Raw genomic sequence first — 22,833 nt, forward strand, 5'->3', positions numbered from 1 at the left:
CTTCACATGGCTCATTTTTTTTTTTTTCTCGTGACTTAGTGAAACAGTCAGCCTGGTCAAAAGAAAAAACATTGTACTTGATTGCAATAATAATATGAATCAACTTTCATTGAGCCCCTATCTTCCCGGTTCATCTCATTAAATCCTTACCACAACACAATGAGATAGATGCGGCTATTTTTCTTCTCTTATTGATGAGGAAACTGAGGCTCTGAGATGTTGAGTAACTCTCCCAAGATTACACCACTAGGCTCAGAGTGCTGGCTCTGGATTCAGAGCATCCAGGTTTAAATCTCAAATACAAAATGGGCATGGAATCATAGTTCAAAAAATATAATTTGTATTAGTGAAACAATGTATTTAAAAAGTTTTGGCCAGCGCAGTGGCTCACATCTGTAATCCTAGCACTTTGGGAGGCCAAGATGGGAGGATCACAAGGTCAGGAGTTTGAGACCAGCCTGGCTAATATAGTGAAACCACTTCTCTACTGGAAAAAATTGCAAAAACTAGCTGGGAGTGGTGGCACACACCTGTAGCCCCAGCTACTTGTGAGACTGAGGAAGAAGAATCACTTGAATTTGGGAGGCAGAGGTCATATTGCATGATAGAAAGCATTTTTCTATCATGCAATATGACATTTTATGATACCTATTCCTTACACACCCAATATCCTCAAACCTCCTGGGTTTTCAGGAGGCAGAGGTTGCAGTGAGCTGAGATCATGCCACTGCACTCCAGCCTGGGCAACAGAGAGAGATTCTATTAAAAAAAAAAGTTTTGCAAATGGTAAATTACCCTACTGTGAATTGCATACCAATGTGTAGTTCTTTGCAGGATATAGTGCCCATTTGCAGTTGTCACAAACAGGAGAGGGGATTGTTTTGGCATATAGTGAGTTAAGGCTAGGGACACGGGCTATACATCCTGTGATGCACCAGATGCCCTCTCACAATAAAGAATTATCCAGCCTCAAATGTCAACCATGTTAGGGCTGAGAAACCCTGTGCTATATAAATATAGGTTAAGAAAACATGAACCTTGGCTTTTAAAAGCTCACAGCTTGTGTGGGGAAATCAACACATAGGTAGATATGAAACATACAATGCAGGGGCTGTGGGTAGTGGCTTATGCCTGTAATCCCAACACTTTGAGAGGCCGAAGTGGGAAGTTTGTTTGAAGCAAAGAGTTTGAGACCAGCCTGGGCAACAAAGCGAGAATCCTGTGTCTACAAAACAAAAAACAAAAACCATGCAGTGTTTTAGTAGAAGTGGTTTAGTAGAGTTGGAGAAATTCAGATCAAGAGAGAGAAGGGATGCAGCACCATCTAGAGCTATTTAAAGGCTGTAATGTGAAAGAGAGAGGACTTGCTATGTTTAACCTTAAGTGGCAGACAGACTTCAGCTTCAGAAAAGATGGGCCAATAAGCTCCTTGTGGGTATGAAATGTGTGTTTCTCTTCAACTGTTACATTCTCATGTCTAGAACAGTGCCTGACAATGAAGTCAGCCTTAATAAATGCTTGTTGAATAATAAACAAATAAATGAATGAACTCAAGCATCCAAGGGCAGGTTTTAAAAGTTAGGATTGAGTCTCATCGGAAGATTATCTGATTTTATGACGGTAATTCTCCAGGAGTTGGGAGAGACAGCTCTTCTCTGTGGCTAGTTGCCAGCTGATGTTTGAAGGAAAGAGAGAAGACAGAGTCTCTTTTCTGCATCAGAAAATATTGGGAACACAGACGTGGGCTTTAGCAACCTAGAAGTGCAGCCTTCTTCTAACAAAATGAGCCCTATATGAAACTTTGGAAAGTAAAAGAGAAAGTTAGATGGGTGACCCATTTGAGGTAGATATGATAATAGCAACTGTTTCTCTTTTGTCAATTTGTCTTCTGTATAGGATATATATGTAGTTGGAGTAAGCAATGAATAAACACACACACATGCACACACATATGAAAAAATAATTTTCCGTTATTATTAGTTAGTCATCATATGAGGTATGGTCAATGGAAACTCAAACATTCTTTCAGTAGTTACCTTTCATCTTTCTCAAATAGTTATCAAACAGAAAAAATAGAATAGTGGATTAATAAGTACTTCATGAAAAAAAGTTAGATGGCTGTATTTTTAAAATTCATCCACTGAAATTATAGTATCTGTGGTTTTAGTGTGAATGGAAATGGTATATTTGTTTTACTCAATGTGCCTGCCTATTTTCTATCATGCAATATGACATTTTGTGATACCTATTTCTTACAGATTCAATATTCTCAAAGCCCCTGGGTTTTCATTAACTTGTATCTTTGAATTTTTGGAATGTGTGGGTTCTACAGTAATATATTTACAATGTGCAAAGATAACTTGCTGATTGCCACACTGAACAGTAGCCTAGGGGCATGTAAAACTTTGATGTGAGCTGGTGTTTTCCATATTATCCAAGTGTCTATTATACCTTAACAATCAAAGGCTGCTCTTGTCTTTTGCAATGTGCAGCAGAAGACTGTATTTTGTTAAAACATCAGAAATAAATGAAAATTAAAATGTCCAGGTTTTGACAAGTTCAAACAATAGTGTGATTAATGATTGCAATTCTGCCAAAAGGTGTCATTTTCTGCATTTTACTATTTATTCCATATAATACAAAAATACTAGTGCTAGTAGTAGTGTTTAATTTAAAACAGTTCAGAATTCCCAGATTTAGTAAATGAGTGAAGCTAAGTATTAAATATATTTCAAAATATAAATTTATAAGCACTTTGAAGTGCAGGTAAAATGTAAATTCATGAAGATACTCATGCTATATAAGCACTATAATTATCATATAAAATATTAGCCATACTGATTTGCAGCATTCTTCAACTTCAGTCCTCAGGCATTGTGAATTCTCGCTCCTGGTTGACCTCCGGGGTGGTCTCAGCCCTTAGTCCTTCTCTTCCCTTAGCCTTGGTGGAGATATCTGCATGCTTTACTGGGCTTCTCTCACCAGCTTCATTTTCATTCTTGGTGATGATGATTGTGATGATGATGATGATTGGTGTTGTTGCTATTATTATTAGACAGGACATTAAGGAAAGATGGGAGAAATTAGGAGAGTTGCAGGAGGTCAGTGATATAAAGGGTCTGGGTGAGTTTGTGGTAAGGGCATTGAAGATGAGTATAAGGAGGCTGGGAAAAAGAAGGAGAGAGGGACCAAAGAAAGGACCAAGAAAGGCAGAGAAAGTTACTGACTTGTGTCTGAAATAATGTTATTACAGTAACAAAATTCCTGGCATTGGTATGTAAAAATAGCGTCGACTGAGTTTTGGTCCAAGTAAGACGTTATAAGCTTGTTCTCTCTGCTCTTGTCTGCTAAGCACAACTACAAACCCTGGAAATGGTACAAAAGACAACCAAAGAAAGCTCTGACAGATGGTCAGAAGCAGGTTAGCTGGTGACAGGATGTTCTGAAGTCCCTCACCCAGCAGAAGAAAAGTCATCAGAACTGGCATTTCCTGATACCTGAACTAGCAACAGAAAATAGCTCAGGAACAGTTTTTCTCCCTGGATTGGATAAAAGTCTCTCTGACACCATCAGGTGAGCCTGATACCATCTGCAAGTAAGATAGATTGAGAGCTCTGCCAAAAACAGGAAGCTGCTTCTCCTTCCTCGCTGGTTGAAGACTCCCCTTTTATATCAAGAGATACAGAAGAAAGATCGGCAGAGCTGGTAAGAGAGACTAAGGTATGTCTAGAAAATGTCTTTGGACCTACAGGCCCAAGACTTTTCTCCTGATCCCCAAAACTCCAGGCAGGCACAAGAATCAGAAAAAGGAACCCAGTTACAGCAAGCGACCTCGTCCAGGAAACCTTTTTTGTCCTCAACGGCCAAGAGTCTACTCCTTTGTTCACAGTCACTGGTGGTCAGGGAGGGCACTGGCAAAAGACAGCCCCTCACACCATCTCCCATTGAGAAACACCTGGTGGCCCAGGCTGGGGAACCTCCTTTTTGCCCCACTGGGGCAGCACCATCAGGGGCTGGAAAGGGCCCCATCATCAACCAGATAAACCAAGTAAATCAAAATAAAACTACAGAAACTCTAAAAATTAAACTTTTGGCTTGATGTAGTGGCTCATGCTTGTAATCCTAACATTTTGGGAGGCCAGGGCATGTATTACTTGAAGTCAGGAGTTCGAGACCAGCCTGCTCAACATGGTGAAACCCTGTTTCTACTAAAAAACACAAAAATTAGCTGGGCATGGTGGCACACTCCTGTAGTCCCAGCTACTTGGGAGGTTGAGGCAGGAGAATCACTTGAACCCAAGAGGCAGAGGCTGCAGCGAGCCAAGACTGTGCCACTGCACTCTAGCCTGGGTAAAAAAATGAGACTTTGTCACAAACAAACAAGCAAACAAACAAAACTTCCATTGAAAAAAAAGCTTACAAATAATTAGGCCAAGATCCATACACAAAGTCTGAACTGGGCGACTGTGTGCCAAAATAAAATAAATAGAATCCATAATCTCTTAATATCAGAGACAAAATGTCTAGCATATATTGAAAATTATCTATCAGAGCAACAATCAATAAAATTGCAAACTGAATGAGGAAAGACAACTGACACCAATACCACATTAGAATTATCTGACAAGGATGCTAAAGCAGAAATCGTAAAATACTTCAACAATCTACTACAAACTATCTTGAAACAAATTAAAAAATGGAAATTCTCAGAAAAAAATGAATTTATAGGAAATAATAAAAAAATCACAGACCTGAAAACTGCCATTAAAAAAATCAAAACCTTCTGAATGGGGTAGGCAGTAGAGTGGAGGATAGAATCAGTGACGTTGAGTCCATGCTTCAATTAAGATTCTATTATAGGCCTGGCATGGTGGCTCATGCCTATAATTCCAGCACTTTGGGAGGCCAAGGCAGGTGGATCATGAGGTCAGGAGTTCAAGACCAGCAAGTTCAAGACCAGCGTGGCCAACATGGTGAAACCCCATCTCTACCAAAAATTCAAAAATTAACTGGGTGTGGTGGCACATGCCTATAATCCCAGCTGCTCGGCAGGCTGAGACAAGAGAATTGCTTGAACCCTGTCAGGAGGAAGAAGTTGCAGTGAGCAAGATCACACCACTGCACTCCAGCCTGGGTGACAGAGCAAGACTCACTCAGAAAAAAAAAAAAAAAGACTCTATTTTTGTATGTCATATCTGACATCATACATAACATGGTCTTTAATAAATGATTTGACGATTATCTAATACATTAAATGGCTTCACTTAATTTTTTTTTAAACTGTACAATGCCAGTACACAGCCAGTTTTGTTTCCCTCTTGCGACACTGGCATATACAAGGAAACATTTGAGTTTAAAGAAAATTAAAAGAATTCGTCATGTATCTCCCTTTTGGCTGCAAAAGTTTCCCTGCTCAGATTTTTCACTGTGCTGCACTGAAGTTTCGTAAGACCTGACCCATCACAACAAATGTATGTTGCTTATTTCCACACGTAACAGATTATGCTTTCATTAACATCCCAGCTGCTGCATTTCTCTTCCAGCTTTTTAACTTCCATAAATTCCCATCTTTACATGTTCTCGTTATATGGATTAAGTCCCACAAAGCAACAGATATACAATTTGTTTTTAAAATTTCAAAGCAATTTTAATGTGGACAAAGTCATATCTAAGGCAATTGCATTGGGAAGTTTGTTTCCTATGCTTTATTATCTCCAAAGACGTTTTTTTCCCCTTAATGCAGTAGCATCACTATTCTCATCTCACCATCTTTGTTCATTTCCACTCCTCCATATCCCCTTTCTGTAAAATTAGGACTTTTTGTTTGATGCTCATTTCCTTGGAAATCTGAGCTACTCTTTCCTGTGGCTGACCCTCAATTCTGTACACTCAGATGTGGCCTTTCTCCTAGATGTTAATTAGACCTTTCTAACTTCTGCCAGGCATTTCTGCCATCTTTACATCAAACATACCAGAAAGACCCCATATTACCCACAACACTTGTTCTTTTCCCATCTTTCAAATTAGCTTCTGTCCTTTAAGTGATCGATGCCACCTAGAGCTTCTGCTCCACCAAACCGGAGATACCAGAATTATCCTGGCATCCTTCTGCCTGTTATCATAATTTCAAATCAGTCATTGAAATCCTCTTAATTTGCCCATCAGACAGTTTCCCCAGAAATTTGTTCTTGATCACTGTGGTTACATTTTAGTAAAGCTACTATTACCATACATGTGAAGGGTTGCACTTGCTTCCCAACTCTTCCAACTTCTTATCTTTGTCCTGCTAAAATATTTCCAATGACTGCCACTCTGATGCTCAAAATGTCATGGATCTTTATTGCTTGTACCATAAATTTAAAATTCTCCAACTGGCTGTGATAGATTGAATTTGCTGTTTCCTATTCTTTGCTTTCCATAATATGAATATGCCTTCCAGACTTTGCAGTACCTCTTCACGTCAGCAGAGTATATACTTGTCCATTGCAATGACGTTGAACTTAAACATGTGACTCGTGGGGCCTGAGGGAAGGGAAGTGGGCGTGATGCAAACAGAGGTCTGTCTGCTTACAAGGCTTTCCTTTCTGTGGCCTACCATATGAAAAGCATGTCCCCAGCAGTCCTTATCCTATTAGCTTGGTTGTGGAGTGAAGACCTGTGAGGGCCGCTAAGCCCAAGCCACAGTCTGAGACGGAGCTGCTGGTGCTGACCCAAACACTCATGAGTGAGAACAAAAATGAATTTCTTGTTGTGAACCTGTGGGATTTGGAAGTTGTTGGTTGCAGAGTATTACTACAGCAATAATAAATGATTGTCCTGACATTTGAAGACTCAAATGCTCTTTCTCATCTTTTAAATGCTCCTATATGTGAATACTTAAAGCTGGTAAAGTGGTCTCTGTAATATGTCCCCTTCACATTTTTTGACCATTTTCCTCACCTTTTGCTCTTTCACTCATTCTTCAAGTTCCAATATCCTTCTTCCTCCATCATTTTTGTTGTGGTGACCACAACTCCCTGGGACACTTCCCTTCTTTAAACTACTTAGTGTTCACATCTCTTATTACACGACTCAAACTTTGTCAGATATTGCTAGTTCTCTAGGAGCATATATCAGACCACATTAGTCCCCTTTTCAAAGTCTCCCAAGAGATCCCTCTGCCCTCAGGATGGGGAACAAGCCTCTTACTAGAATCTGCACAGTGCCAGCCTCATTTATTGCTGTCTCCCTACTTACAAGCTCTGCTCTAGCCATATTGAGCAGTTTTCATTTCCTGGAACACATTGTACTATCTTCACTTTTCGACCTTTGTGCATTTTGTTCCTTACACTTAAATCACTTTTTTCTCTACCTCTGTCTTCTCAACACACACTTGAATCCAGACAGTTACCATAGTATGCCAGGCATTACACTGCAAAGCCTTTCTTCCTCTCCATAGCTAGATCATGTCCCTTGTCTCAGTCAAGATGGGTTGCTCTGTGCTGCAGATACAGATCAGAACGCAAAGCCTTGGTGGTTTTACCATCAAAACAGCATTTCTCTCACTTATGTCCAAAAAGTCCATTTCAGGGAGGATGGGGAGGCTCTACTTCACTCGCACGGTCACCTACAGGTTGAGAGAGCTCTGCCACATTGGAGTTGCATCAGCTAGAACCTGTGATCCTACTCTTCTTCTAGACCACAGCCCCAACTAGCTCCAAGGCCCTAACTTCAAGGCTAGGGAGGCTTGGAAGCTTCATGGGTCTCATAGAACATTTGGAGATCACTAGCTATCTTCTCTGCATGCTTCTCAGAGGTGCTTCTATGAATGTCCAGGTCTTATCCTTTATCACACGTAATATCATGGCATCTTCTTATCTTGTCTGTGTCTGTATGAACTTAAAGATCATGAGGGACGACACTGTACCTTATTTCATGGCATCTTTTCAGGAGCAAATTCAGGACCTGACCCATAAGAACTGGTGGAGAATCATCTGTTGAATAGATGCTGAATGTTTTTGCCTCTCTGCTCTCCAACAAGATGTCATGCTCCTTGATGACAAGAGCCACCTCTGATCTTCCACATCCAGTCCACATCTTCCAGAAAACAGACCATCAATATGCATTTGCAACATGTATTGTGAGTATTTAACTTAATTTTCTGATAGCTAATTATGTCTGGCCACTCTCCTTTACATAGATATTTCTTTAGTTCATATTTTAATACCTTTCCTATCATTCTATATTGGATACATGGAAGGTGTTTAACTCATTTTAGTTTATATATAATAAATGCACAAGGGAAAAAAAGGAAGCTTCCTTTTGTCACCTCTTTGGGGACTTCTCTGGACTGTTTCCACATGTGGAATCCAGATTGTGCTATTTTCCTTCCAGATTGGGCCTAGAAGCAATACTTGAAGAGTCAGCAAATCCTCAAGAATCATCCAGCTCTTTTCTCTTCTGCCCTTCTTTTCTCTGAAAATTAATGTATCTCTCTGTATCATTTATCTATTGCTGTGTAAAAAACTACCTCAAAACCTAGTACCTTCAGACAGCAAACGCTTATCAGTTTACAGAGGGTCAAAGATCAGAAATCTAGGAGTGGCTCATGTCAGTGGTCCTGGCTCAGTCTCTCATGGGGCTGTAGTAGAGGTGCAGAACCTGACGGGACTGAGGACTTACTTCCAAGCTCACTGATGTGGCTGTTGTCAGGAGAACTCAGCTCCCTGCCACATGGGCCTCTCCATAAAGTGTTTAAACCCCACAGCAGCTGGCTTCCCCCTGAGTAATTGATTCAAGAGAGCAAGCCACCAAGGCTGGGTGCAGAGGCTTATGCCTGTAATCCCAGCACTTTGGGAGGCTGAGGTGGATGAATCACCTGAGGTCAGGAGTGTGAGACCAGCCTGGCCAACAGAGTGAAACCCCAATTATACAAAAAATACGAAAATTAACCAGGTGTGATGGTGGGTGCTTGTGATCCCAGCTACTTTGGAGGCTGAGGCAGGAGAATACCTTGTACCTGAGAGGCAGAGATTGCAGTGAGCTGAGATAAAAAAGAGGGAGCAAGCCACACACCTTTGGATAATCTGGTATTTGAAGTCATCCTTTGTGACTTCTCCTTCATTCTATTCTGTAGAAGTAAATCACTAAGTCCAGTCCAGGGAGGGCAACTAGGCTCTATCTCTTGAAGGAGGAAGTATGAATTTTTGGATGTACAGTCATGCTCCAAATGATGACATTTTATCAGTGATGGACCACATATATGATGGTGGTCCCATTAGATAATAATGGAACTGAACAATTCCTGCTGCATAATGGCATTGAAGCCATCATAACATTTTAGTGCAAGACATTACTTACGTGTTTGTGGCGATGCTGGTGGAAACAAGCCTACTGTGCTGCCAGGTGTACAAATGTCTAGGGTATACAGTTATGCACAGTGTGTAATACTTGACAATAATAGTAAACGACTATGCTACTAGTTGGTGTGTTTACTGTATTATATTTTTATCATTATTTTAGTGTGTATTCCTTCTATTTATTTTAAAGAAAAAGTTAACTGTAAAACAGGGTCAAGCAGGTCCATAGGAGTTTTTCAGAAGAAGGCATTGTTATCTTAGGAGATGACAGCTCCATGCGTGTTATTGCCTTGAAGACCTTCCCGTGAGATAAGACGTGGAGGTGGAAGACAGTGATATGGATGATCCTAAGCCTGTGTAGGTCTAGGCTAATGCATGTGTTTAAGTCTTAGTTTTTAGCAAAAACATTTAAGATGTAAAAAATAAATAAAACCTTTCAAGAAGAGAAAAAAAGCTTACAGAATAAGGATTTAAAAAGAGAATATTTTTATACTGCTGTACAATCTGTTTGTCTTTTAGGCTAAATGTTATGAGAAAAAAAGTTAGAAGTTAAAAAAATTTTAAATTTATAAAACAAAAAAGTTACAGTAAGTTAAGGTTAATTGGTTATCGAGGAAAGAATTATTTTTTCTCATGACCCAGCATAGCAGGAAATAATTTTTAAAATAAATTTAATGTGAATTTAAAATGTAAATTTTAAATTGAAATTTATGGTAAACGTAATAGAAAAATAGAAGCATATTTTTCTAATGACTCCTCATTCTTTGCTATTCTGTGTGGAGGTTTTCCAGGCATGGAAGGGCAAGTGTGGAATGAAAGAGGGTGGGGCTGAGCAGAGAGAACAAAATGCCACCCCTGGTATTTATCTTCATGCTTAGAGATCTTTGCACATACAATAAGCATCAACCAATGTTCAAGTCTTTGTTACATCTGGTTTGGCATAAATGTACAGAGATTACTAAGTCTACAGTAGTGCACAGTGATGTCCCAGGCCTTCATATTCACTCACCACTCACTCAGTGACTCACCCAAAGCAATGTCCAGACCTGCAAGCTCCATTCATGGTAAGTGCCCTAGACAGGTGTACCATTTTTAAAAAAAAACATTTTATTTGGTATTTTTACTGTATCTTTTCTAAGTTTGGCTACATGGATCCTTAATTATGTTCCAGTTGAGTATTCAGTACAGAAACATGCTGTACAGGTTTGTAGCCTAGGAGCAATAGGCTATCCCATAGAGTCTCAGTGTGTAATGGGCTATGTCCTCGAGGTTTATAAGCACACTCTGAGATGTTCACACAACAGCAAAATCACCTAACCACACCTTTCTCCAAATGTATCCCCACTGTTAAGCAAGGGGTGACTGTATTTTTTTTTTTTTTTTTTTTTTTGAGACGGAGTCTTGCTCTGTCACCCAGGCTGGAGTGCAGAGGTGTGATCTTGGCTCACTCCAACCTCCATCTCTCGGTTCAAGCGATTCTCCTGACTCCTCCTGAATAGCTGGGACTACAGGTGCATGCCACCATGCTGAGCTAGGTTTTGTATTTTTAGTAGAGATGGGGTTTCACCACATAGACCAGGATGGTCTTGATCTCTTGACCTCATGATACGCCTGCCTTGGTGTCCCAAAGTGCTGGAATTACAGGTGTATGCCACCATGCCCAGCTAGTTTTTGTATTTTTAGTAGAGAGAGGTTTTGCCATGTTGGTCAGGTTGGTCTTGAACTCCTGAACTCAGGTGATGCGCCTGCCTCGGCCTCCCAAAGTGCTGGGAATACAGGCGTGAGCCACCACACCTGGTCATGTGACTATATTTTTAAACCATCACACTCTCCCTTGGACTAGTTGTGGAGGTGAATGCCATTTTCTTGGCCCGTCTCCCATGGTTGCTGAGGCAAACGTATCCCTGTGTCTTCTCCCTTCACCTCTCTGGCTTCAGGGTATTTATTTCTAATCACTGAAATGAAATGAATCACATAGATTTACATAAATAAGATGCAAAAAGAAGGGGAACATTCCATAGGTCTCAAAGCCATTGAGCTGTCTGCGGTCCAGACCTCCTTTCTTAGGCGAATGTCTCATCAACCTTGAGCTTCAGTTTTCATTTCTGAGGGTGAGCCCAGGAGAGGCTGTGGTGCCCCCTTGAGACCCATTCTTTTCTGGATTATGGTATTACTTCCTGCAGGAAGACCCCTCTCTTGTTGGCATGGTCCTGATGTGGACAATGCTAATGCAGGGGGGCTGGAGGTCCTGGGATTGACCCTTTGCCTCAGCTGAGTCTCTGTCATCTGAGGACCCTGAGGTCCAGGTAGCATCATCTTGGTTTCTACAAAGAGGTATATTTTTCTAATGACTTCTCAGTCTTTGCTATTTTATGTAGAGGTTTTCCCAAGCAAGAAAGGGGAGATATGGGATAAAAGGGTATGGGGCTGAGCAGAGAGAACAAAATGCCACCCCTGATATTTATCTTGATGCTTAGGGATCTTTCCACATGCGTATATTTCTTTCTTCTGCACTCTCTAGCATCATCCTCACGAAGCTCTAGCACCACAGTGGGAAGGGAAACTTTTCTTGTGTGCGTCCCACAAAGAGCAACATGGCATACTAGAGACAGTGTGAGCTTTTAAATTAGACAGACACTGGTCCAAAACTGTCTCTACAGCTTTGTTTCTGAACTTAGAGAAGTTGTTTAACCTTCCTGAGCTCCCAGTTTCTTGATCATTACATAAGGATAAGGAGAGGATTGAATGAAACAAGATAGAGATGCAAATATTAGGTTGGTACAATAGTAATTTCAGTTTTTGCCATTACTTTGAAATCAACCTAATAAAACATGTCAGGCATACAATAAGTATCAACAAATGTCTATTCAGCAAATGAATGAATGTGCTTCAGAGCTACCTGAAATCCCTATGAAAGATACTGATGGGATATTGTGCTCCTGAATGTCTCTCTCTTGCTTGTAGAAACTGACAACGAGCTGGTTTATATACTTCTAAGGCAACATGTTTGGTATTACATGATTTGCTGAGTTTCTCGATTGCATTCTCTTGGAAGATTTTCATTTCTGAGAAACAGAAATGCAATTCATTTTGTATTTGAAAACTCTGACAACAAAATGTGAGGAAAATCAGAAAGAGTGCTTTTTGTTTTTCTTTAAATTCTCTCATATTTTAAATAGCTTCTGAGAAATTAGATCTAGCTTTCTAGGAAGAAGCATATTTTTCTAATGACTCCTCAGTCTTTGCTATTCTGTGTGGAGGTTTTTCTCAGGCAAGGAAGGGGGAGTGTGGAATGAAAGAGGGTGGGGCTGAGCAGAGAGAACAAAATGCCACCCCTGATATTTATCTTCATGCTTAGGGATCTTTGCACATGCATATATTTCCTTCTGCTGCACTCTCTATGCAGATAACTGCCCCAGCCTGATGGATGGCACGAGGCAATCTGCTTCTCTTGCTTTCTCCCCCCCTAGAGATGTGTGGTTTCACCTTAATATATTCAAGGGAAGTCTTTGCTGCATCTGGATTGGCATTTGTAATTACATACTGGGAAAATATAATGTAAGGGGAAGGTATAACTTTTCTTCCCAGATTATGCAAAAGAGTTTAATGTGTTCATGTGCTCAGTTACCCACACACAAGGAGTAACAGATCAAGCTCTGCCTGACTTCTTCTGTATAATAATCACATTCTATGGACTTTAAAAAATGTGCCATGTTTTGTTGTGTACTGCACAGAACCTCTGTGGTGCTCTCAACTACTTTTCCTTGGTTATTTTCCAAGTGATCATATGTTCTCAACAGCGTTAATTGCACCAAAGTCTAATAGATTGTAATTCATATGTTTAGACTTTCCCTCCTCAGGCTGAAGCAAGTAAACAGCAGATACCCTAAAGTAGAGAGAGGCTTAGATGATGACGAGTGGAACTAAAAGAAAAAAAATCAATAGCTTTTTATATATTATGCAATCTAATAGCCAGATGACTGTATGGGCAGATAATTTTATCTTCCTAAATATGTATTCTCTCATCATATTCTTTAAGTTATTTGAAAGAGAACAAGAATAGCTTGTCTACAATAACGAGAATTACTCCAGTAACAGGCAGACCACAAATATAAAGTGTCAAAAGACTTTTTCCATTTTTCAGGGATTTTTTTTGCCTAATAATATGTACCTGACATCTCTACTGATTAAAACAAAATAAAATGGATTGAAACCTTAGCACAGGAAGCTTAAATGAGATAAAAATAGGACTTTCAAAACTGAAGGTTGTTACTGTATGAACATTTATTATTTTTGCAATCCTTGCTCCCTTATATATATAAAAACTATTCTTTACCTTTTCTTAGGGAAACCATTCCTCGCCCACTTTTAACTCATGTGATTAAATGTTAACCAGTTCCTTCTATATTAGGACGGGTCCAGATTGGCTTAAGGCAATTATAATATCCCATTCCCCTGACTACAGTGATTGACTTGGGACTAGCACATGGCCTAATTCTGGCCAGTGAGCATCATACCCAGAACCTATACTTGACTGTTGTGGGGCATGCAGTACCTCTATCTCAATAGTTGGGAAACTGAGAGGAGGTAAGGTCTGGAGCTGCAGCAGCTACTTTGAGATCATGAGGAGAGAGCCTGGATGAGAAAGAGATTACATGGGGAAAGCAGAGCTGATCTCAAAGGCAAAGAGAACAGATTCTTGAGAAATCATTTGAGCCACTGTCTGCAGTTGAGTTTGGATACACTGTTAGCCCTGGAACTTCCTGATTCATAAGTCAGGGCATTTCTGTTTACTCAAGGAGTATTCAAATTTCTGCCACTGGCAATTTGGATGACTTCTCTTAAAAAATTTTTTTTTAATTATTATGGTTATATAATGGGAGCATATATTTAGAGGGTGCATATGATTGAGCCAAGGCTTCAAGAGAACTAGTGCTGGCCCTTTGCATTAGGGAGTGGGAACCCATAGTTTGATGAGCAAACTATTATCTTTGATGAAAGAAGATCATCGAAGTGATGGCTTGTTTGATTTGGACTAACTGGCATTCCAAGGTTCCTCTCCATGCAATATTTTCAAGCTGTTTTTCTTCTACTGAGTATTTAATTGCAGTTTTAGATTTTAGTAATTCTCTTAACATGTGTTCTAGTTTATCTTTTCTCTTTTTTTGTTTAAGCAAATTCTGGCCACTGATTACCAATATTAACCAAAACATATTTTCATTCTTAAAATCTTATCCAAGCCTCAAGTGAAAGGGGAGATTTCATTTCAACAGCTTCTACCATATTGTCTTTTTTATCTTCTCCCTTCCACATCCACGTTTCCCTGCCAAATTTAATAATCAGCTTTGTGACTATGTTGTAAATATTCTTTAATGTTCTTTATTATAATAAATTTCAATCGCTTAGCTTCAGGATTCATTCCCCTCCTGGGCTAATGAGATTTTCCAGGTATTTAAAATGATTCACCTGCTTGACTAGTTTATTATCCACCACTCTATATTTTCCTACCCCTCCCAAAGATCCATAGCTCTTTATAGTTACTGCCACATTTATATTCAGGCTATTTTAAATATTGTCATGATGTAAATTTCTCTGTTAGTTGTTTCCAGGGTTCACACAATGTTGTAGCGTTGGCAGATAAATCTGTGAGCAATTCAAGGCCAATTTTTAAAGCTTTCGTTTAATAATGCTTTCCCCCATCCTCAAAATGCACCTGCTTTCTTTCTCTCTTTCTCTGTCTCTCTCTCTCTACCCGCCCCACACACATTTATTATTCCTGTTTCACAATTAAAAAATAGTTTCTTAGACAACTGCTCACTCCTCTCCTCCCTGTGCCTGGAAACTCTAATGTTTCTCTCTTTACTTATCATAGAACTTGCAGTCTGTGAATGGGCCAGATGGGATCTAGAAATGCCATTTTTTTTCCATCTCTCTGCCTCTATGCAAATCATGACTTAAATAAATCCAAAAAGAAGCCAACTCCTACCTTCTTTAAAAGGCCTCCAACAAAATCTTCCTTGGGAAACTATTTCTGTTGTTTTATGACACTTCCATTTTCTGTTGGCTCTTCTATCTCCCTCCACTAATGAGAACACTTTCCTCTCCTGACTTCTATGTCTTGTACCTCTCTGCCCATTTCTCAGCTCTATCATTGGTTCCATGTCTTTGGTCGAGTTCCGAAATGTAGGGGCATCCTTCAAGAGCACACTATAGCTCAGTATGGAGTGCTATGCCCAGATTTTCTTCTTTCGATTGAATATACCTGCCAAGGTATTTTATGAGCACCTCAACTCAATATGTTCAAAGAATAATTCATTAAGTTTCTATTCTCCTTGCCCCTTAAAACTAAGTTTGTTTGTCCTCCTGTGTTTTTGCTTTAGTCAGTGGTTCCACCTTCATTCTAATTGGTCTGGCTGGACACTCGGGGATATCTTTGACACCTCTACACCTTTCCTTCCCCACACCACCTCCTATGATGTATAATGTGTGCCAGGTAGTGTCTTTTCCTCAAGTATTCTACCTTTAGCATAACCTCACCTAGGTCAGGTGCTCCAATGGCTGCTTGACTGGTTCCATTGCTTCTAACTATTTGCTCCTGCAATTCATTCTCCATATTGTTGCCACAATGATCTGCCTAAAACAAAGGTTATATAATGTTGGTTTTCTGCTCAAAAGCCATCAATAACTCCCCATTGCCATATACTGAAATCAAACTTCTTGGCATGGCATTCAAGGCCATCTATATTTTGGCTTCAAGTTAATGTGGTACATATTCTGCACTACAGGATTCTGATCTTCACTGCCACATAGTTTGCTGCAGACATTAAGAACTCAGACATGAATGACATCATGTAGATCTGGATTCTAATTTTAGCTCAGCTACTTAGTGTCTAACTTGGGCAAATCTCATAGTTTCTCTAAGCCTCGGTTTCATAAATGAAGATAATAACTGCCTTCTAGAGTTGTAAGGACTAAACCAGATGATGTCTCTAAAGAAATAACATAATAGCTGAAACTTATCCAGCACTCAGCAGGTGATCATTGCTGTTACCATGATTGCTGTTGTTTCTCTTGTGCAGCAGTATAGTAATAATAATTGTTGTTAACTTGGCCTCTGAAGTCAGCGGGCCAACTTACCTCTTCCTGGTTATGCAGCTATGGAAAAGTCACTTAACCTCCTTTTGCCTCATCTGTGAAATGGAGAAAATAATCATGGCTACCAAATACGGTTATCTGAAAGAATTAAATTGATCAATACACAGCAGCATTTGAGCCACAGCAAAGCACTGTAAAAATGGTAGTCTTAGTGTTGTTATTTTCAAAACAGTCGTGTAGGGAGACATCTATGCTTTTGTCCATGCTGCTTTGTGACATAGGAGCCCACTTGTTTCTACCTGTGTTAGCATGAGTTCTTAGCTCTCTTTGGACCACGAATCTACCTGGCATCTGGTAGAGTCTATTCACATCCTCTCAAAATAAAATTTTTAAATCTATAATTAAAATTCATAAGTTTACTAAGAAAATTTTTAAAAACCCTAAAATAACTAAACTTGTGATATGGCAATAGATGTACTTTTAACAGTTGCATTAAATAGCAAGATCCAATAATTTATCTAATAATTACTATTATTTCAGCAGAGTGATTAGCATAAATAATATTTCAATTATCTGCAATAGTAGTATCACAACATGAGAATATCTGGGATTTGTGCTAGGAACAAAATCACTGGTTCTGCTAATACTACTGTGCATGTAGTCTACCTTAGTACCTGAAGGAAAAGCTAAATGTCAGCTGGAGATTGGTTAAAAAAAAAAAAGATGTATTTTGTTTCCCATTCAAATCCACAGACTTCACTTGAAGGTCCATGGATTTCAAATTAAGAAATCCTTATCTAGACCCTACTCATATTTTAAAGCTTAGCTCACATGTACCTTCTCAAGGAAATCCTCCCAAATCCCACTCAGTTAGAATTAACCTACCTCTTTTAACCCCCATGAGATTATGGTTTTTCATGTTATTTTAAAGACTTTTATGTATTATTTATGGTTTGCTCATATGCAACCATGTTATTATGAACCATAAGCACATATACAGTCCCACGAAGAATGTCACGCCATATTTGGTCCTCACTGACATGCACTGCCTATGGCAGTGATGGTTGGGTGGGAATAGGAGAATGCAGCCAGCAGCCATTACTTATCTCTATTTCCCTGACTGCCCATTGTGACATAAAACACAGCATTTCTGAGAATGTAGTTCATTTCATTTTAGTGTTATTTACTATGCTAGTTCTGCCAATGGGGCTGACAAATCATCCCTCCAAAAGGCAGGTTCTAATCCCATCTGCAGCCCTGGTTCAGTGGCAATTTATGTGACAAGCTCTCTGAGTTTAGGCAAATATCCTGATATTTTAGCTCAGTTATTCTGACAGCAACAATTTCTGCCTTATGGAGGGCATATGTCATAGAGAAATTCAGCTTCCCATGTTTCTTGCCTGTTGCAGGAAGCATACATTTTTATGGCGAAATTGAAATGCAAATTATTTGGCTTGATCTTCTTCTGCACCTGGCAGCCATCTCTACAGAGTCTGGACAAAAAGGAAAGAGAGGAAAAAGAAGGAGGGACAGAGAGGAGGAAGAAAGTAAGGAAAGGATGGAGGGAAGAAGGTGTATTATTAGTTTTTTCACACTGCTATAGCAATAATATCTGAGACTAGGCAATTTGTAGACAAAAGTTTGACTCACAGTTCTACATGTCTGGGAAGGCCTCAGGAAACTTGAAATCATGGCAGAAGACAAAGGGGACACAGGCACATTCTTCAAAAGGTGACAGGAGAAAGAAAGGGCACAGGGGAAATGTCAGACACTGATCAAACAACCAGATCTTGTGAGAACTCCCTCACTATCACAAGAGCAGCACAGGGGAAACTGCCTCCATGATCCAGTCACCTACCACTCACTAGGTCCCTCCCTCTACACATGGAGATTACCATTCGAGATGAGATTTGGGTGGGGACACAGAGCCAAACCATATCAGAAGGGAAGGAAAGTAGGCTTTATTTTCTGCTTTTTCTGGTACCTGGAACTGAGCAACAATCAATTTTCTTGACTCTGTGTGTTATCATTTTAAGAAAACAAATATTTAGTTTGAAAAGGTAGCAAGAATTAATGTCTCATATTCGTAACTTGCTCTGGCTTTTGTCCTAGCACTAATTTAGAGCAAAATTTTTTAACCTTGACACTGTCAATATTTTGGGCTGAATAATTTTTTTGTGTGTGGCAACCTGTCCTGTGCATTGCAAAGCTGGTTAGCCTTTTTGGGTCATACACAGTAGAGGTTAGTAATGTGCCTCCCCAAGTAGTGATGACACAAAATTCCTCCAAACATTGCCACATATTCCCTGGGAAGAAAATAACCTTCTCTCTCCACCATAAAGAGCCACTGATTTAGAGGATAATGAGCATATGCCATTGTTGAATGTTTGGGTCCCCCAGAATTCATGTGTTGAAATCCTAACTCTCAAAGTGATGGTATTAGGATGGGGGGTCTTTTGGGAGGTAATTAGGTCGTGGGAGTGAAGTTCTCATGAATAAGATTAGTGTTCCTATAAAATATTCCCTAGAGTTACTCTGCCCACTTCTACCGTGTGTGGACAGAAAGAGAAACTGCTATGAATGGGCACTTGTCAGACACCAAATCCACAGGTGCATTGATCTTGGACTCTACAGCCTCCAGAGCTATAAAAAATAAATTTTTGTTGTGTATATGCTACCCAGTCAATGATATTTTATTATAGCAGCAGGAATAGACTAAGACAGTCTATTGTGGGTCAAACTCTGTGTTTAGTGTTCTAAATACAGTAACCAACTTAATCTTCACACAGTCCCATAAAGTAAATGCCATTATCTTCATCATAAAATTGATGGAGGTGAAGGATAGTGCATGAAAAGGGAAATGCTGTAGACTCAATGCTTGTATTTTGCCAAAATTCAGATGTTAAAACTTAATCCCCAGTGTAATGGTATTTGGAAGTGGGGCCTTTCTGAAGTGATTAAGTCATGAAGGAAGAGCACATGCAATGAGATTAGTGCCATTATACAAGAGACTCTAGAGAACTCCCTTGTCCCTTTTGCTTCCATTCGAAGACATAAGAAGTGCCTTTAGAAGCCAGGAAACTGACCCTCACCAGACATGAGACATGCCAGAGTCTTGATCTTGGACTTTCTAGCCTCCAGAACTGTGAGAAATGAATTTCTACTGTTTATAAGCTACTCAGTCTGTGATATTGTTTGGTAGCCTTAAAGGAACAAGACAGGAAACTAGTACAAGGAGATGGGAAACTAATGCAAAGAGACAATCATTAAATGATGTGATCTCAGGTATCAGAGTAAGGATAGCACCGTAACCTATCAATCACAACACACTATGCTGAAGGGCCAAAACAGCTCTTCAGGTGGGCATTACCAATAGATTGAAATTGGCAAGGGATATAAAATGGATTTAGCAGCCTTGGTTAGCTTACATCTTTTCCAAAAGTCAGTTGTTTATAAGACTACGTGCTTTCATAGGGCAGAGCCGTATCTCTGCATTACTAACACATGGGGAGGGCCTTGAGCATGGAACCTCAATAAATGTTTGTAAAATGAACATGTGGTGCTTGAAATCTCACTGCTAGTGAAGCATTCCTTACAATACAGCATTATTGTCTTTTTATATTCTCCTTTAAATTCATATGTTATTTAAAAATGAAGTGTCTGGGGCGGTGACTTAATAGTAACAAAATTGGGGAACATTAGAAGTAAAACCATGGAGATCAATATTTTCATTTGGCAGATGTGGAAACTGAAGCACAAAAGGGAGAAGAAACTTTTCCAAAATAAATTATGAACCAAGTTTGGACAGAAAAAAATCTCTGGAGGCCAAGTTCCAGTACTGTTTGTAATGTTTCACTCATCCCTTAATACTTTCCAGTGAACACATCACAGGCTGCTTCCTGGAGGAAAGAAAGGTCCTTGGTTAACTTGAAAGACAAAGAAGGATGTGGAGGACTGAAGAGTGGAAAGAAACTGAAGCAGCAGGGCAGAGGAAAAAGAACACAGGGAAGCATGTAAACCCAGCACTTTGGGAGGCTGAGGCAAGTGGTCATTTGACATTGGGAGTTCAAGACCAGTCTGGCCAACATGGTAAAAACCCATCTCTAAAAAAAAAAAAAAAAAATTGGGGCATGGTCGCAGCCACATGTAATACCAGCTAGCTACTCAGGAGGCTGAGGCAGGAGAATTGCTTGAACCTGGGAAGCAGAGGTTGCAGTGAGCTGAGATTGCGCCATTATACTCCAGCCTGGGCAATAGAGTGAGATGTCTCAAAAAACAAACAAAAAAACAAAAAGAACAGAGGAAAGAGTATGGAACCCCACAGAAATGCTTCACCTGCAGCTTCATTGGCTTGGGTTGTATTTAGTAACAAATATTTTGAAACTTGCCTCTTATATGTGCATTTAGTTTCCCTTTTGAGTCTCTTAAAGGCAAATAAAAGAAACTCAAGAGTCAAAGATTTTTAAAACACTGGTCAGAGGCATGTTATTGAATCATGGGCAGCACTGGAAAAAAATGAGTGGGCTGAAAAGGGGCTGAGGGCTAGTGCTCAGAATGACAGCCAGCTCCAGACCAGTCCTTCATGAGAACCTGCAGTCAGTCCTCTTATGAGGTCTGTAGCACCACAAATGTTTTTAAAGTACCTACAATGTGCCAGGCTTTGTGCAGTGGGACTAGAGAGTCACATCAGATACAGCCTCAGTCCTTTAAGAAATCCAATTTAAGCCGGGCGCAGTGGCTCAAGCCTGTAATCCTAGCACTTTGGGAGGCTGAGGCGGGTGGATCACGAGGTCCATCCTGGTCAACATGGTGAAACCCCGTCTCTACTAAAAATACAAAAAAAATTAGCTGAGCATGGTGGTGCGTGCCTGTAATCCCAGCTACTCAGGAGGCTGAGAAAGGAGAATTGCCTGAACCCAGGAGGCGGAGGTTGCGGTGAGCCGAGATCGCGCCATTGCACTCCAGCCTGGGTAACAAGAGCGAAACTCCGTCTCAAAAAAAAAAAAAAAAAAAAAAGAAAAAAAAAAAAAGAAATCCAATTTAATGTGGGAGAGATAGATACACAACAGGAGCTCACTAAAGAAAGTAACTGCATAGGGAGGGAATGAATTGAGTATAAATAATAGAATCTCATAGAAGTGTGTAGGAATTGCTAAGGAAGCACAGGGAAAGAACCAAATCATGTCAACAGCTTTTTCTCAGAAGAGGTGGCATTTGATCCAAGGTTTTAAGACTGGACGTGGATGTGATGTCAGCAAGAATGGTGGAGTAAAGATCTCAGAAAGTCTTCTTCATCAATCAATGAAAACGCTGTCATGAATGAATGAAAAAAAATGTCAGAATCAAAATTTAGAATGCTGGAAGTTAATCAAATGTTGGTCATCTGGGGAGGGTTTATTTAAGAACAATGGTTGAATCTCAGTAAGAATGGCGACTATTCCCGTGTTTTATCTTATTATATTGCCCTTCTCATCACCCTGGCATTGCAGTAGCCTTGGAAACACACATTCTATAGTCATGGTGAAAACCAGAGTTCTAGGAGACACTGGAGGAGGTATAACAGAGTTGGAAATTCTTCAACATCCCATTCTCAGAGAATTGTCATTAGACCGGTCTAGTGGAGGATTGTCCCTGTTTGACCGGACTTGGAGCTCACCTAGTGCAAACTGCCTTTCCTTGAAGGGACTATTTGTCAAAAACAATCAGCAGCATATTGATTGATTAACATTGCATCTGCTGGAGGCAGTAGATAGCAGTTAAGGCAATCAATAGGCTAATCAGAAAACTTAAAAGAAAAATCTGGGGAATTAGATATTTGTCAGGGGCTCTAAAACATGCTTACATATTCCTTGAAATCTAAACCTTCATGCACTGTGCCTTATATATAATTAAAAATATGATTTCCTGATGGGACTAGCACATTTTAGAAGCTCAATAGCCACACCTGACCAGGATACTGGATAGCACAGAAATTCCCACCATCTCAGAATGAAAGTCCAACTTCTATTGGACATCGGTGGTAAGGAGAGAGATGACTTGAGAAGAGAAGAAGGGGATCAGGAAGGGTAAAGGAGTCTGAAAATTTTTCAAATTTTAAAAATCCTCTCAATTCCAAAACCTTCTAAAAGTTATTCAACAATCTTTACTGAGTGCCTGTTTACTTACGTCTACTATGGGTATCAAAAAAGAGGCTGGAAAATAAGGGCTGGAAACTAACTGCTTTATTGATTTGTTCATTATGTGTTGAGCAGCATCTCATCTAGGAACTGTGCTAGGTGCACAATGGAAAATGATAAACAGAACTAGAATGTTATCTCCTCTCAAGCAACTTACATTCCAATGGAAGAGGGACAGATATTGATGAGGAATGACATGAGTAATATAAAATTACAACTGAGAA

General features: G+C 39.8%; 1 long non-coding RNA gene across 1 annotated transcript in view; it reads left to right on the forward strand.

The window, feature by feature from the left end:
- The window catches only part of LOC141585432 (uncharacterized), a 79,702-nt gene extending 58,455 nt beyond the window's left edge, over nt 1-21,247 (forward strand). The window contains exons 3-4 of the long non-coding RNA XR_012518894.1: nt 7,930-8,119; nt 20,311-21,247. This is a non-coding gene — a long non-coding RNA (uncharacterized LOC141585432). The remainder of the gene's footprint in view (nt 1-7,929; nt 8,120-20,310) is intronic.
- Nucleotides 21,248-22,833: the final 1,586 nt, after the last annotated feature.

Source organism: Saimiri boliviensis, chromosome 8 (genome assembly GCF_048565385.1).
Source record: "Saimiri boliviensis isolate mSaiBol1 chromosome 8, mSaiBol1.pri, whole genome shotgun sequence".
NCBI lineage: Eukaryota > Metazoa > Chordata > Mammalia > Primates > Cebidae > Saimiri > Saimiri boliviensis.